This window comes from Melanerpes formicivorus, unplaced genomic scaffold (assembly GCF_026170545.1).
Source record: "Melanerpes formicivorus ecotype bairdi unplaced genomic scaffold, bMelFor1.0.p_v2 SCAF_64, whole genome shotgun sequence".
Taxonomy (NCBI): Eukaryota; Metazoa; Chordata; class Aves; order Piciformes; family Picidae; genus Melanerpes; species Melanerpes formicivorus.
In genome coordinates, this window is record NW_027142416.1 from 55980 (window position 1) to 70233 (window position 14254).

At 42.9% G+C, this 14254-nt stretch overlaps 1 protein-coding gene across 3 annotated transcripts in view; it reads left to right on the forward strand.

The window, feature by feature from the left end:
- The window catches only part of OSBPL8 (oxysterol binding protein like 8), a 114459-nt gene that overhangs the window by 29927 nt on the left and 70278 nt on the right, over window positions 1-14254 (forward strand). The window contains exon 1 of one of the 3 annotated variants that reach the window (XM_068162358.1): window positions 112-168. The exons of the other annotated variants lie outside the window; for them this stretch is intronic. The gene's annotated coding sequence lies outside the window, so the exon portion shown is untranslated. Of the gene's footprint in view, window positions 1-111; window positions 169-14254 lie in introns of those variants that run through there. 3 annotated transcript variants of the gene reach the window in all.

Below are 14254 nucleotides of genomic sequence, written 5' to 3' on the forward strand. Positions count from 1 at the left end.
TATCACATTAGAGCATAAATTAGGATCAGGGTTCATCTCTTAGATAGTCTCTGTGAATCCCACAGAATCACAGAATGGTAGTGGTTGGAAGGGAACATTGAAGATTGACTCCATCTCCCTGGCAGAGCTGGATCACCTGCTTATGGTTCTTTTTGGCAGGACTCAGAGGTAATCTCAGTTCTTACTTAGAAACTAAGCCACTAGAAGTTTTATACTGGTAGGTCTTTGGGAACTGTGGATGATGGAAGGTCTATTTTATTCACATTAATGCTATGTCTCAACAGGGCTTTATAAGAAAAAAAAAACAAACTATTACCCCTATTAGACCTTTGGAATTCTTCTAAATGAATGTCATTAAATGGTATCACACTGGGAATGTGAACTGTTGCATTCTTCCTGGGCAGGTGTTAGTCACCTAAAGACTTAGTGAGTCACCTGGACTGGGTCTTAGAAGTTTTTGATTGTGAAAGCAGTAAGACTCAGGAATAGGCTGCCCAGGGTGGTTGTGGATGCCTCCTCCCTAGGGGTGTCCAAGGCCAGGTTGCATGAGGCCTTGAGCAGCTGAGTCTAGTTGAGAGGTGTCCCTGCCCGTGGCAGGAGGTTAGAGTAGGTGAGCTCTAAGTCCCTTCCAATCTAAGCCATTCTATGAAATTGTATTTTGAGATTTATATTTTTATTCACTGCACAGAAGCAATGCTCCCTGCCATTTATGAAACTTAGTGCCCTTTCAACAGATAAGAAAATCTGAAAGAGATTTTAAGATGTATTTCACCTCTTCAAAATGAGTTAGCCATCTCTTTTTCAGTTGCACAATGCACAGTGCAAAGGAAAGATTAAAATCCTAGTGGAATTGCCACTTGGGAAATTGGTCCTTTTCACTGCCTCCACTTTGGAGCTGTATTATGTGTGTTACTAATGTGGTTTTCTTCTTTGTGCTGTAGATGTGCATTAAGATGATTCTCTTACCCTTCAGCTCTGTTTATTCAAGCCCTAACTACTTATATTGCTTTCAACTTGAAAATCCTAGTGGCATTTGGGTCAAATTGAACTTGGTAGCACACAGGTATGGAACAAAAGGATAGTTTGTGCTCAAGGGACCTATCACTTGAACACTGACAGTTACTGGTTGAGATAAGAGGTATGGTAAGAAAAGTAAAGATCAGTGTCTGCTTTGATTGATTATTGGAATTTCTGCAAAGCTTGTGGTGGAACCTCATATGGTACCAAAAATCTGATACTGTGAACTTTTTGTTGCATGTACTCAATTCTGCTCCTTTGAAGTGTGTGAGTTTTGGGGGTTAGTTCCTGAGGAGGATATGCCCTGCCTGTGCAGAGCTTTGATCTTTACAGCTGGGTGATTCAGAGGGTATGAATACTCAGGAATGCAGCATTCATTGCAATTTGCTGTAGTTGCTTTGGACTTGTGTCCATTGTCAAGTAAGGTACCAAGAAAGATTTGCTCACTTTTGAGAACAGTCATCCTGTTCCTCCAGGTGTCTAACTCCTGCAGAAATGAGGGACTGTAGGTGAGAAAAGGAAGTAGACCTCCTTAAGCAGACAGTTGTGTAGTTTTGCAGAAATGTTTGTGCCTGTCTCCTGGCAATAAAGACTTCAAACATAAGTGGTGGTGTAACATTACTTATCTCTCTAATGCCTAAGATAGTTGCTTTAATGCTGTTCATTTTAACATTGCAAACTGTTTGTAAACTTAGTGAGCAAAATATTTTACAGTACCTGTCTGACCAGGTACACATTCTGAAATTGTAACAAGCTGGAATCTTTCTTGCTTGCTTAAAGCAGCTCAGAGAGAAGCAAAGGAGGAAACTGGCTGCAATAGCTTTTGATGTGACAAAGAACTGCCTGCGTGATGCCTATCTGTCCAAGCAGTTCCCTGCAGCTTCTGAAATAGAATCATAGAATTGTCAGGGTTGGAAGACACCTCAAGGATCATCCAGTTCCAAACCCCCTGCCATGGGCAGGGACACCTCACACTACAGCAGGTTGCTCAGAGCCACATCCAGCCTGGCCTTCAAAACCTCCAGGGATGAGGCTTCCACTACCTCCCTGGGCAACCTGTGCCAGTGTCTCACCACCCTCAAGGGGAAGAACTTCTTCCTAACATCCAATCTGAATCTACCATTTCTATTTTTGTTCCATTCCCCCTAGTCCTATCACTCCCTGACACCCTCAGGAGTCCCTCCCCAGCTTTCTTGTACAGAAACTTTACAGCGGTTTCAGCTGTTTTTTACTTTATTTGCAATGTGTAAACAGCACTCAGCTACTCACAGTTCATCTGGCAGTTGCAGTCTTGCAGTCTGTTGGTCTGCAGTGATTACTCATCATTTGTATATATAAACTCAAAGTGCCTGAAACTTTATTCCATGTGAAGTCAATTGTACTCTTGACCTGCACATGAGACTTAAGATATTTCTGTATCTATGATCACATTATAATCAAGATGTTTGGAGAGCTTCATCACTGAAGACTCTGTTCTATGTAATTTTAAGTATTAAAGTACACTTTCAGCATCCCCTTATTGAGGCTTTTGTAGCATAAATAATTAGTTGTTACATGCTTAAAGTATTTTTCATAGGGTTGCAACAGTAAGTGTCCCTTTCCCCCATCCTTTTAATGCTATTACTCTAATTGACAGGAATATCTGTCAGACAAAGATGAGAATAATGTTCCTTTTGGGAAAAGCAAAGTTGGATTTTGTTTTGCAAAACTCCATGCAGAGGAAAGCCAGTCAGTCTCATGTCTCCTAACAGCGACTGATTCCACTTTGGCATCAGAAACAGAAGGACTTGTTCTGCCACCTATCTGGCTTGTCTGTGGAAACATCTCTGCTTGACTTATCTTTTGATTTCAGAAGAACCTCTAACAACAACACTGCTTTTCCTTTTGCCTTGGCTTGACTCCCTTCACACCCTGCAGTGGTTTCCAATTGGTATTGGGTGAGTCTGTAGCTGGTAAACAGCTTACACAGGCTATTGTGGTTGGAACGGAGTAGGGTGAAGAGGTGAACCTCAGCTGTTCTTTACCACTTCTGTGCCAGACTTGCAAGCAGAACAGCAGGTGCAAAGTCCCTAGCTCAGTTTAAATGATCTGCATTTTAAGAGTGTCTGTTTAAGATCATAGAATCAGGAGGGGTTTGAGTTGGAAGGGATCTTTAAAGGTCATCTGGTCCAGCCCTCCATCATGGGAAGAGACATTAGCTAGATCAGATTGGTCAGAGCCTCATCCAACATGACCTTGAATGTTTCCAGGGATGAGGCTTCTACCACTTCTCTGGGCAGCTTGTGCCAATGTGTTATGACTCTCATAGTAAAACATTGATTCTTCATATCCAGTTTGAATCCACACTCATTCAGTTTAAAACCATTACTTTTTGTCCTGTCACAACAGGTCCTGCTGAAATGACTGTCCCTATCATTCTAATAGGTTTCTTGTAAGTACTGGAAAGCCACAGTGAGATCTCTCCATAGTCTTCTCTTCTCCAGGCTGAACAACTACACCTGTCTCATAGGAGAGGTGTTCCAGCCCTGTGGTCCTTTTTGTGGCTTTCTTCTGGGCTCACTCCAACAGGTTCCTGTTTTTCTTGTACTGAGATAGAACAGTTTGCAGTAGTGGGGAAACCTCTGACAACAGAGGCTTAGGGGAGCACCTGCACAGGCAGGCCTGAAAGGCAGCAGCAAAGACCAAGGCAAGGACCAGGTGTGGAGGAGTAGTAACCTCTGAACCCCATTCAGCCTTAGCTAGAAGTGTGTCACTGCAACTTCATACAGCTGCCAATACAAGAGATAAGAAACCACAGGGAGTACCAGCTGGCCTCCCATCACAGTGCAGAACAACTCTTTTTTTTTTTTCCTTCTTTCCTCTGACATATTAATAGGGGCATCTTGACATCTAATGCAGACTTTTAGGTAAATAGAAGCTGACTGGATGGGTTTGTGTGAGGCAGTTAGTAGCACCTTCACAGTTGTGAAAGAAAGATTCTAATGCTGTTAGAAGAAAAGCAGGATTCTCTGACTTCAACTTATTAAACTTACCATGTTGCTTTCTTAAGCCTGGTTTTAGTTTGTGGTCTTTGGGCTGGAGAATTGCAAGGCCTAAATAGTTAATGTGCCCTGAAGTCACAGGGTGGAGTTCTGAAAGGAAAACAATTTGCAATCTGTCTAACCACATACTTTGAGTACATCTTTTTTTTCCTTCTTCTTCTAACAAAGAGCAATTTAACCTTTGTAGAGTTCTGTAATGTTGGCTTGGCATCCACTTAGTTATTTTACTGGTTAGTATTGTAGCATCTTGAAATGTAAAAGTAAAATGCTGGATTTAGCAGGGTAAAGTTTGATTAAAACTTCTTTCTGTACTTCATCACATCAAAGCAAAAAAAGAAGAAAAAAACTTTAAAAAATATTTTGTGAATCTTCATAGGTTCTCTATGCTTCAAGCTAAAATGCAAAAATATTTATTGCCTCTCCTTTTCATATGCTCAAAAGTTAGACTGAGCCCTAGGTGAAACTGAGTTGTGGAGGCAGAGTGTAGAAATGTTCCAAGTAACTAGACACTTGGAGGCAAAGACACAGGCATTTTTACCATTAAACCAAAAAAATTAAATTATGGGGTACAGTCTTGCAAAATGGAGCGAAGGGAGGCCATCCAGAGGGACCTTGACATGCTGAAGAGGAGGGCCCAAGCCAACCTCATGAAGTTCAACAAGAGCAAATCCAAAGTCCTGCATCTGAGTTGGGGCAATGCCAAGCACTGATATAGGTTGGGCAGGGACTGGCTTGAAAGCAGCCCTGAAGAAAAGGACTTGGGGTTGCTGGTCGATGAGAAGCTAAGCATAAGCCAGGAGTGCACACTTGCAGCCCAGAAAGCCAACCAGGCTGCATCAAAAGGAGCATAACCAGCAGGGCAAGGGAGGTGATTCTCCCCCTCTACTCCACTCTACTCCATCTGAAGTACTGTATCCAGTTCTGGAGCCCCTATTACAAGAAGCATCTGGAAGTGCTGCAATGCGTCCAGAGGATGATAAGAGGGCTGGAGCACCTCTGCTACGGAGACAGACTGAGGGAGTTGGGGTTGTTCAGTGTGGAGAAGAGAAGGCTCCAGGGAGACCTTATTGTGGCCTTCCAGAATCTGAAGGGGGTCTATGAGAAAGCTAGGGTGAGGCTTTAAAAAGCTAAAGCATGTCAGGTAGTGACAGGACTGGGGGGACTAGAAATGAGTAGATTCAGATTGAATGTTAGGAAGAAATTCTTCCCCATGAGGGTGGTAAGAGACTGGAACAGGCGACTCTTACCACCTCTTCTGCATTCCTTAATTTTCATGAGACACTTGCTTAAGGTAGTAATTACTAAAGCAATGGGTATTCAGAAGCTTGCTATAATTTCCTTGGCATTCATTGTTTTTCATCACTCTCAAAATATATCTGAGCTCTCTGGACTTTTCCAAGGTTTTTTCCTAGATAAAGATGTTTTCAAGTCTTGTTCTTAAACACTTCCAACTTCCCTGGTGTTTTTGGTGTTGAATTTTGGTGTCCTTCCCCTTCTGAAAACAGCAATACAGAAACAAAGGAAACAGCTTTCTTTGCACATGGACTGTTTATTCAGGAAGTGAGAAGGCAGGTGATGAAACTTGGGAGGAAGGAAGTGTTTCATAGGGGTGGATCTGGTGGCAGATAGCATTAAGATTACAGGGTACTCAGGGGACATTCGTTGAGGCAGTTATTGAGTCTGGTGTGGTTATACCTACAGCAGGCTTTCAAGCATCAAACATTGCAATTCAGTGTTAATGCAGCCATGCAGTTTATCATCAATACTTCCCTGATGTTGTTACTGGTGTTTGTCAAGATCTGTTTGTCTTGACTTCAGAGTAAGGGACAGAACCTAGAAATTTGCTCAGCTCTCTAATTTTGCTTCTGACATTTGCAGAACAAAACCTCTTCTTAATTCTTCCAAGTTCTTGCTAGCCTGTGTAAGATGTTCCATTAGAAATCTGTGATGTCTTTGTTTACCAGATCTTTTGATTAATCTTTTGGTACTGTTGGCTTTACTCAGTTTTTAGCAGTAACTCGGCTCCAGTTTGTGCTTTCTCAGAGCTGTTCTCAGCAAACACAGGATCCTTGGCATGCAGTGATGTTGTCATGTGCAAGAAGCTGGCCTGCTCTGGAGGTTCTATACAAAGTGTGCTTGGTGGATGGACTCAAACTGAGAAAGATAACCTGTAGCCTTGCAGTACAGCCAGGAGGCTGCACTTCCTCAGGTGCCCTGGGTTTAACTTAAAAGTAAGATATGTGCCTGTATTACCTTTCATGCTGTTGCTGCTCCCTGCCCTGTCATGACTACTGAACTATTAGATTATTTAAGAGCCATAATCGCCCAATTTAGAGATAGGGTGTAGACTTCCTTTAGTGTCTTTCCTCTGTTAACTCTTAATTGATATGAATTTATTTTTTGTAGCACTTGGATACCTTTCTCAAGAGTACTATTTTAAAGTTTCTTATGGACCATACTGAACTGAATGCACTGATAACCACATCAGACAACTGCTTACCTAGGGATCACCTGCTGATCCTGAGGGGCAGCAAGCTGAATTTGACCTAGCAACATGCCTTTGCCACAGAGAAGGGAAATGGTATTCTTGGAAGCATTAGACAAAATAGTGCCAGGAGGTTGAAGGTAGTGATCCTCTCCCTCTGTTCATCACTAGTGAGGCCTCATCTAGGTGCTGGGTCCAGTTGTGGACTCCTCAGGACAAAAGGAACATGCACATACCACAGAGAGTCCAGTTAAGGGCCACAAAGATGATCAAGGGGCTGAATAATCTCTTACATAAGGAAAGGCTGAGAGAGCTAGGGCTATACAGCCTGGAGAAGGCTATGCAAGATCTCATTAATGTGTGTAAATACATCAAAGGTGTCAGAGCTGGCTCTATTCATTGGTGTCCAGCAACAGGAAAAGAGGCAGTAGGCACAAACTGAAGCACAGGAGGTTCCTTTCCTACGTCAGGAAACCCTTTTTTACTGGAACTGAGTACTGGCACAGGTTGACCAGGGAGGTTGTGGAAACTTCATCTTTAGAGACTTAAAAGCTGTCTAATCACCCTCCCAGAAAAGGGAGGTTGGGCAAGATGACCTCCAGAGGTCCTTTCCTACCTCAACCATTCCATGATGTCCTGTGAAATAGCATTTCCCTGCTACTGCTATGATTTTGCTTTCTGTCAAGGACCTAGGTGAATTTTTACCCTTCTAGATGCCAATTAGGTTTCTTTTCTCCTAGTGCACCTCATCCGTTTTTGTTGCCACACTGATCTTTGAATTCAAGTATATTATGCCTGTGTCATCTTTGGACATTAAGAAGAAGCTCTTTACTATGAGGGTTGTGGATCACTGGAAAAGGTTGCCCAGGGCAGTGGTGGAGGCTCTATCCCTGGAGACATTAAAAGAAAAAAAGATGGGGCTCTGAGCAATCTGATCTAGTTAGGGATGCCCCTGATCATTGCAGGGGAGTTGGCCTAGCTGGCCTTTAAAGGTCCCTTCCAACCAAATGCATTCTATGATCTTAAAGAAATCTACAGTATACTCTTACCTGATACCCATCTTGGGCAGTTTAAGTGCATTAACTTATTATAGGCCTTAAGGAAAGAAGGCAGGCATCAGAGCTTTGCAGGTTGGTGTTGGAGGTCAGAGTCCTGAACTATGCTTCCACTTTGGAAAGGTTGGCTCAGCATGCTGTAATTGTAATACCGTGCACTTGAGTCACAGATGAGGTTGTATCTTGCTTATGGGGTATAATGCTGGAGTGTAAGAAGGTACTCTGATACTATAGCAGAATACAAAACAGTGTCAGAATGCAAATGCCATCTCTAATGACTAGATGATAGTACTGAGGAGGAAAGCTAAAACCATACAGTATGCAGGGGTTCAAGTAACTTGCTCGGTTGATTAAACAGAAAACGTTAGATTTGGGAGTCATCTCTACCACTCTCACTTCATGGCTCCACCTTGGCTGATAGTCAGCAAGTCAGGATCAGGGGCAAGCACAGTGAGGATACAGGAGGTAGTACAGAAGGTGTCTCAGATATGAGATCAGGCAAAGACTCTTGATCAAATTCTCCAAATTCAGCAAAGTGTTTGGATGAAAGGTAATGTTCTGTGAGAAAAGGGGAAGAAAAAGAATCCTTTTGTGAAAGGAATTATGTTTTAAATGTTAGAAAAATGCCTCCAATAGCATATTACTGCCATGGAGTCAGATTTAAACTGATCAACATGCTTGGAACAACTTAAGTATTTGGTGAGGAACTTCTCTTATACTAGAGGAGAAAAGAGTTTGTCTTTCCTAATAACCCCTTTACTCAGTTAAATGGATCACAGAATACATCCAGTTGGAAGAGACCTCTAAGTTCATCCAGTCCAACCCTTGATCCAGTACTGCATGGTCAACACTAAACCATGTTCCTAAGCGCTAGGTCCACTGGCTGCTTAAACACCTCCAGGGACAGTGACTCCAGCACTGCCCTGGGCAGACCATTCCAATCTTTGAGAACCCTTTCAGTGAAGAAATATTTCCTGATATCCAGCTTGAACCTTCCCTGGTGCCTCTTGGAACCATTTCCTCCAGTCCTGTTGCTTGACATCATGGAGAAGAGGCTGTCCCCTCCTTGTTGCAACCTCCCTGCAGGGAGCTGTAGAGAGCAATGAGGTTTCCCCTCAGCCTCCTCTTCTCCAGACTGAACACCCCCAGCTCCCTCAGCCCCTCCTCATAGCCTGGGTGCTCCAGGCCCTTCTCCAGCCTTGTTGCCCTTCTCTGGATGCACTCCAGACCCTCAGTGTCCTTCTTGTAGTGAGGGGCCCAGAACCTCACCAGTGCTGAGTACAGGGGGATGATCACCTCCATGTTCCTGTTGGCCACTGTTTCTAATACAAACCACTGGCTTTCTTGGCCGCCTGGGCACACTGCTGAATTCATAACATATTCCTACAATAAATACTAACATAAACTGGTTAACATAGGAAATTTAGAAGTCACACAGAATGTTAGAGGTTGGAATGGATCTTGAATATCTAGACCAATTCCCCTGCCAGAGAAGGATCATCTGGAGTCAATACAGAACTTGTCTCTGAAGGTGTGAATAAAGCCACAGAGATTTCTGACATGGCCAAGGCATCTGCCTTTTGCTTCTTTCTGTCCTGTGAATCTATACCTCAAAGAGTATCATGTAACATTATAGGATAACAAAACTGTCTAGGTAGGAACAGACCTTTATGATCATAAGTCCAACTGTGAATCTAGCACTACCTGGTCCATCACTAAACCATATCCCTAAGTACCTCCAGGAATGGGGTCTCAGCCACATCCCTGGGCAGCCTGTTGCAATGCTTGACAACCCTTTCTGGTAAAGAAACGTCCTAATATCCAATATCCTAATATCCTCCCTTGGCACAGCTTAAGGCCGTTTCCTCCTGTCCTATTGCTTGCTACTTGGGAGAACAGACTGACTCCCCCCTCACTACAACCTTTCAGGTAGTTGTAGAGAGCGAGTTCTACCCTGAGCCTCCTTTTCTCCAGGTTAGGTAACGCCACTGCCCTCAGCTGCTTTTCACAGGACTTGTTTTCTAGAGCTTTGTTTCCCATCTTTGGACACCCTCCAGCACTTTGTCTTCTTTGAGAGTGGCCCAAAACTGAACATAGTGTTTGAAGTGTGGTCTCACCAGTGCCTGGCACAGGGGACTATCACTTTTCTTAGTCCTGCTGGCCACACTATTTGATACAAATCAGGATGTTGTTGGCCATCTTGGCCACTTTAGCACGCTGATGACTCATACTCAGCCATCTGTCAACCTACATCCCCAGGTCTTTCTCTGCTGGGCAGCTTCCCAGACACTTTCCCACAAGCCCGTGGTATTGCAAGGGGTAGTTGACTGAAATGCAGGAGCCAAGGCATACTCTTACAGTCTTTGAGATCTCATTTTAAAGGGTGGGAGTTAAGAAGAGGTAGAAGGTCACACAGGACCTCCAAGGATGCATGTGTATGGGTGGTTAGATAAGACCCTGCTCACATGGAGTAGTAGCTGTCATTGATGAATGCTGTCCTTTGCCTCTATCAGGGACTCAAGCAGGATTTTCCTATTACAGAATCACAGAATCAACCAGGTTGGAAGAGACCTCCAAGATAATCAAGCATAACCAATCACCCAACCCTAACTAATCAACTAGACCATGGCACTAAGTGCCTCATCCAGGCTTTTCTTAAACATCTCCAGGGACCTTGACCCCACCATCTCCCTGGGCAGCCAAACTTATAAAAAACTCCCAATGGCTGGTACCATCTGTTAATTTAAGATGAAATATACATGGGAACAGGACAGGCTGTTGATCGTGTAATAAGTAGGATGTGTTTTCTGTCTACTTTAAATATATGCATCTGAGCTGAACACCATAGAAACCTCTTCTCGTTTGGAGAGATACCTAATTTTGTGGCGTGGTTTGTCTCATTGGTACAGCTACTTTAAAATGGGCAATACCTTCCTAAGTGCCTGTTTGTGCCTGTTGCCTGTTAAAAAAAAGCATGGGGGATTAACTGGGAAGCTATCACAGAATTATTTTCAAATAATTTCAATTTCTGCCCTTCTGAGTTGTGATTATGAAGTAGGGACATCTGTTAATTAGAGCTCCAGACCAAGGAATCAGGCAAACAAGCAGATTGCAAATACATGAGAATGTGGAGACAGCAGCAAAGGCATGCCATAAATATCTCCCAAAAAGAGAAAAACAGGGTTATTTAAGTTTGATGTTATATTTAAAATGGAAAACAGCTAAATTAAGGCAGGCCTCACTTCTTCAATGAAGCACACATCATCATAACCTGGCTGCATTGACAAAGAAAAGAAAGAAAGAAAAAAATTGTCTTCCTTAACTTTGATCAGAAAGTTTTTTGAAAGCCTTGGGGCTCAGATAGTTGGAATTGTTCTGTAATTCTCCAAACAAAGGTATTTTCTAAGGTCATATTTAATTACCTTTTTGGCAATGCTGTTTTGCTGAGAGCTCCTTTTTCCCTCTTGGGTGTTTGTTTTGGCATATTTCAGAAGCAATATTGTTCACTTTCAGCCTTTATTTTGCCAAGAAAAGCCAAGCTGGCTGCCTGCTCACAAGCTAAGCAATGTGGAGGGAGGGTAATCCTTAACCATTTCTGCACCTGCTTTATTCTTCCTGTGGGCTCAAACATCAGCATGCAGAATTTTCTCTACCCTTCCCTCTCCCAGATAACCTCTGTGAAGTCTTTGGGACCCTCCTGGGCTAATTTGCTGGGAACTTGGTGAATCCTTTTCCAACCTGAATGTTTCTGTGATTCTGTGAACCATGAATGACCGTAGCTGCTGTGGTAGTTTTAGGCTATGCCTTTAACATTTTGTTACAGAATTTTAGCAGAAAAGTAGAAAACTATATGTAAATCACTGTTGGGTGTAAAAAAGAAAAGAAAAGATAATTCTAAGTTATTCCATTGGAGAAATATCTGCCGTAAGACTGCTCGTACCAAAACATTCTGGGGGCTTCTCTTCTCTGCTCACTTCGCTCAGGAGAGATTAACCTGCTTCTGCTGACCTTGGCTGCATTATTTTGTGTAAGTCTAACCACTGCTTTCTCTCTCTGCTCTTTTCTCCCTTTTGGACAGGGAGTTGGGGGGCAGAGGGGCAATTTCCCTGGTCTTCTTGACCCGGGTGGGGGGATGCTGTTGTTTGTTAATTGTAAATGCCTGTAAAACATTGTAGATACTGTATATTTTGTACATATTCATTTAATTCCATTGTAGATTGTAGTTTTGCTTGTAAATACAGCTTCCAACTGAGCTGGTCTGGCAAAGTTGAGGGGGGGAGGGGGTGGGGTTGGGGTGGAAATCTCAACCCACCACAGCTGCTAAGAATTAGACATTAGGGTACCTGCCTGATAATACTGCTCTTGAGGCTGACAAAAGGAAAGATACAGTGACTGTAAATGGAGATGAGAATACACCTGGAGCACTGACAATAAAAATTGAGAGTTAAAAATAAAGATGGGTTTAAAACTGATTGAGGGTGTTCCTGTATCAGGAGATACTTGGGTATTTTGAGTAAGGCTGCAAATTTGTGTAAGTAAAAAAGCTAGTTAACTGCTTTAAATATCAATATATGCATCTGTTTGCCACTATTCTTTCAACCTGTTTGAGAGAGTCTGCTGTTTCCATAAATTGAATGTGTGCAGTCTGGTGTTGCTGAACTACCTGCTAATAATAGAACCTAAAACATGTGTGCAGAGGAGAGGTGACAAGGAGCAGTCTCCAAGCATCATCAGCTGATTCTGCACCACCTGTGCTGGTGTGTGGAAGGTACATGTTGCAGTGCCTGCCAACCTGGGAGACAGGGCTTCTGGGTGGACTCCTCTTCCTGTGGTAATGCCATTGTGGTAGTTTTAGGCTGTACCTTTAAAATTTTCCGCAGATCTTGGACAGAAAGTGGCAAACTGTAAATAAATCACTATTGGGTGTGAAAAGGAAAATAATGATACGGTCTGAACAATCCATTGGACAGATATCTAACCTAAGAATTAGTTTGGTAAACAATCTTTCTCTATTTTCACTTCCTCCCTCTGGTAGATACTAACTTTGTGCTGTGCTGGCTTCTGCTTGACCTTGGCTGGGTTGTTTTGGTTAAGTTCTAACAACACTCTGCTCTTTTCTCTTGTCCCTTTGTGTCCAGGGGGGCAGGGAGTGGGAAGCTATTAGCAGCTCCCCTGGTTTTAGGCCAAGGGGGTTCTTGTGCTGTTCATAAATTGTAAATATTGTAAATACTGTTTGGTTTGTACATATTCATTGCATTTCATTGTAGATTGTAGTTTTGCTTGTAAATACAGCTTCATTTGCTTCCAACTGGGCTGGTCTGGCAATTTTATGTTAGGGGGAATTTTCAACCGGTCACAGCCATCTTTCATTTAATTAATGCAAATTAATCACTTGTAGTCATCTCTCTTCAGATGCCAACTATTTCTCATTTACATGAAAACATTTAGCCATAAGCTTCCCAGTTACATGCCACCTCAGTAATTACTCGGGTACTTGAGTAAGATCCTCATCAGTCCTTTGAACTGAGTCATAGGGAGCTAGAAACTCTGCAGTTTCACTCCAACACAGTCCCTTTTGTTTCAGTTTTTATTGATGCTTCCTTTTGCATTTTAGTGGCATATATTATGGTAACTTGTTCCAGTGTGTTCATATTGCATGTCCTTCCTTAGGGGGTTGTAATTTTGATGTGCTTTACATAATATAAGAACAATAACTATGAATACAACACTGAAAGCAGTTGAACAAATAGTTTGTAGTGAGATTTGGTTTTGTAAGGGTGTATTTCTCAGGCAGGCTTTGAAGTGAAAGATCTTTTTGTCTAATCTTCTGGCCCTCTCTGCCCTTCTGTACCCAGGATGCTCCTCATGCTCCCAGGGGCTGTAGTGCCTCCTGTCACCTCACCTGCCTTATCCCTCTGTCCTCACTAAATCTGTTCCTGCTTGAGTTGAAGCTATGGCTTGATGGCTAAGCACAACTGGGCTCCGCAATTCAAGGAAGACAGCAGTCTACTGGAGAGGGTCCAACAAAGAGCTTATGAGGATGATTAGGGGATGTGAACTTCTATGAAGAAAGCCAGTGAGAACTGGGACTGTTTAGTCTGGAGAAGAGAAGGCTGAGAGGGGATCTTACTGATACCTAGAAATATCTGAGGGGTGGGTGTCAAGAGGTAGGGGCCAGACTCATTTTTTCCATGGAGTTTTGTTTGATTCTTCTTGTCTCACTATTAGTGGAAATGGTAGCTTAAAAAAATACTACCATCTCCATTCTACCCCTGCTCTTGCACAAGTGTTGGTTTAGCAACTGATTTGTAGTTGGACTGCTTCCTGCTGCTTCACCCCGCCCAAGACAACAAAAGAAAGGAAAACAAGTCTTTGGGCTAATTTTCTGATTGAACACTTGTACTGGCTGGAGGCAAGGGCAGTGTGAGCATGGCTTTGTGCAGGGTGGGACCACAGAGTGCTCTCCTTGGGTTTGAATGGCTTCTGATGTTTTGAACATGCCACCTTACAGATTTCTCATCTGCTTGTGTCTTTTGCTGATGGGTGTCTTGGAAAGAGAAGTAGAGTGATGTGGATCTTTGTAGGTATCCAAAGTTGACCTGCTTCCTTCTTGAATGGTGATGGCTCATTTTTTCCATGGAGTTTTGTTTGATTCT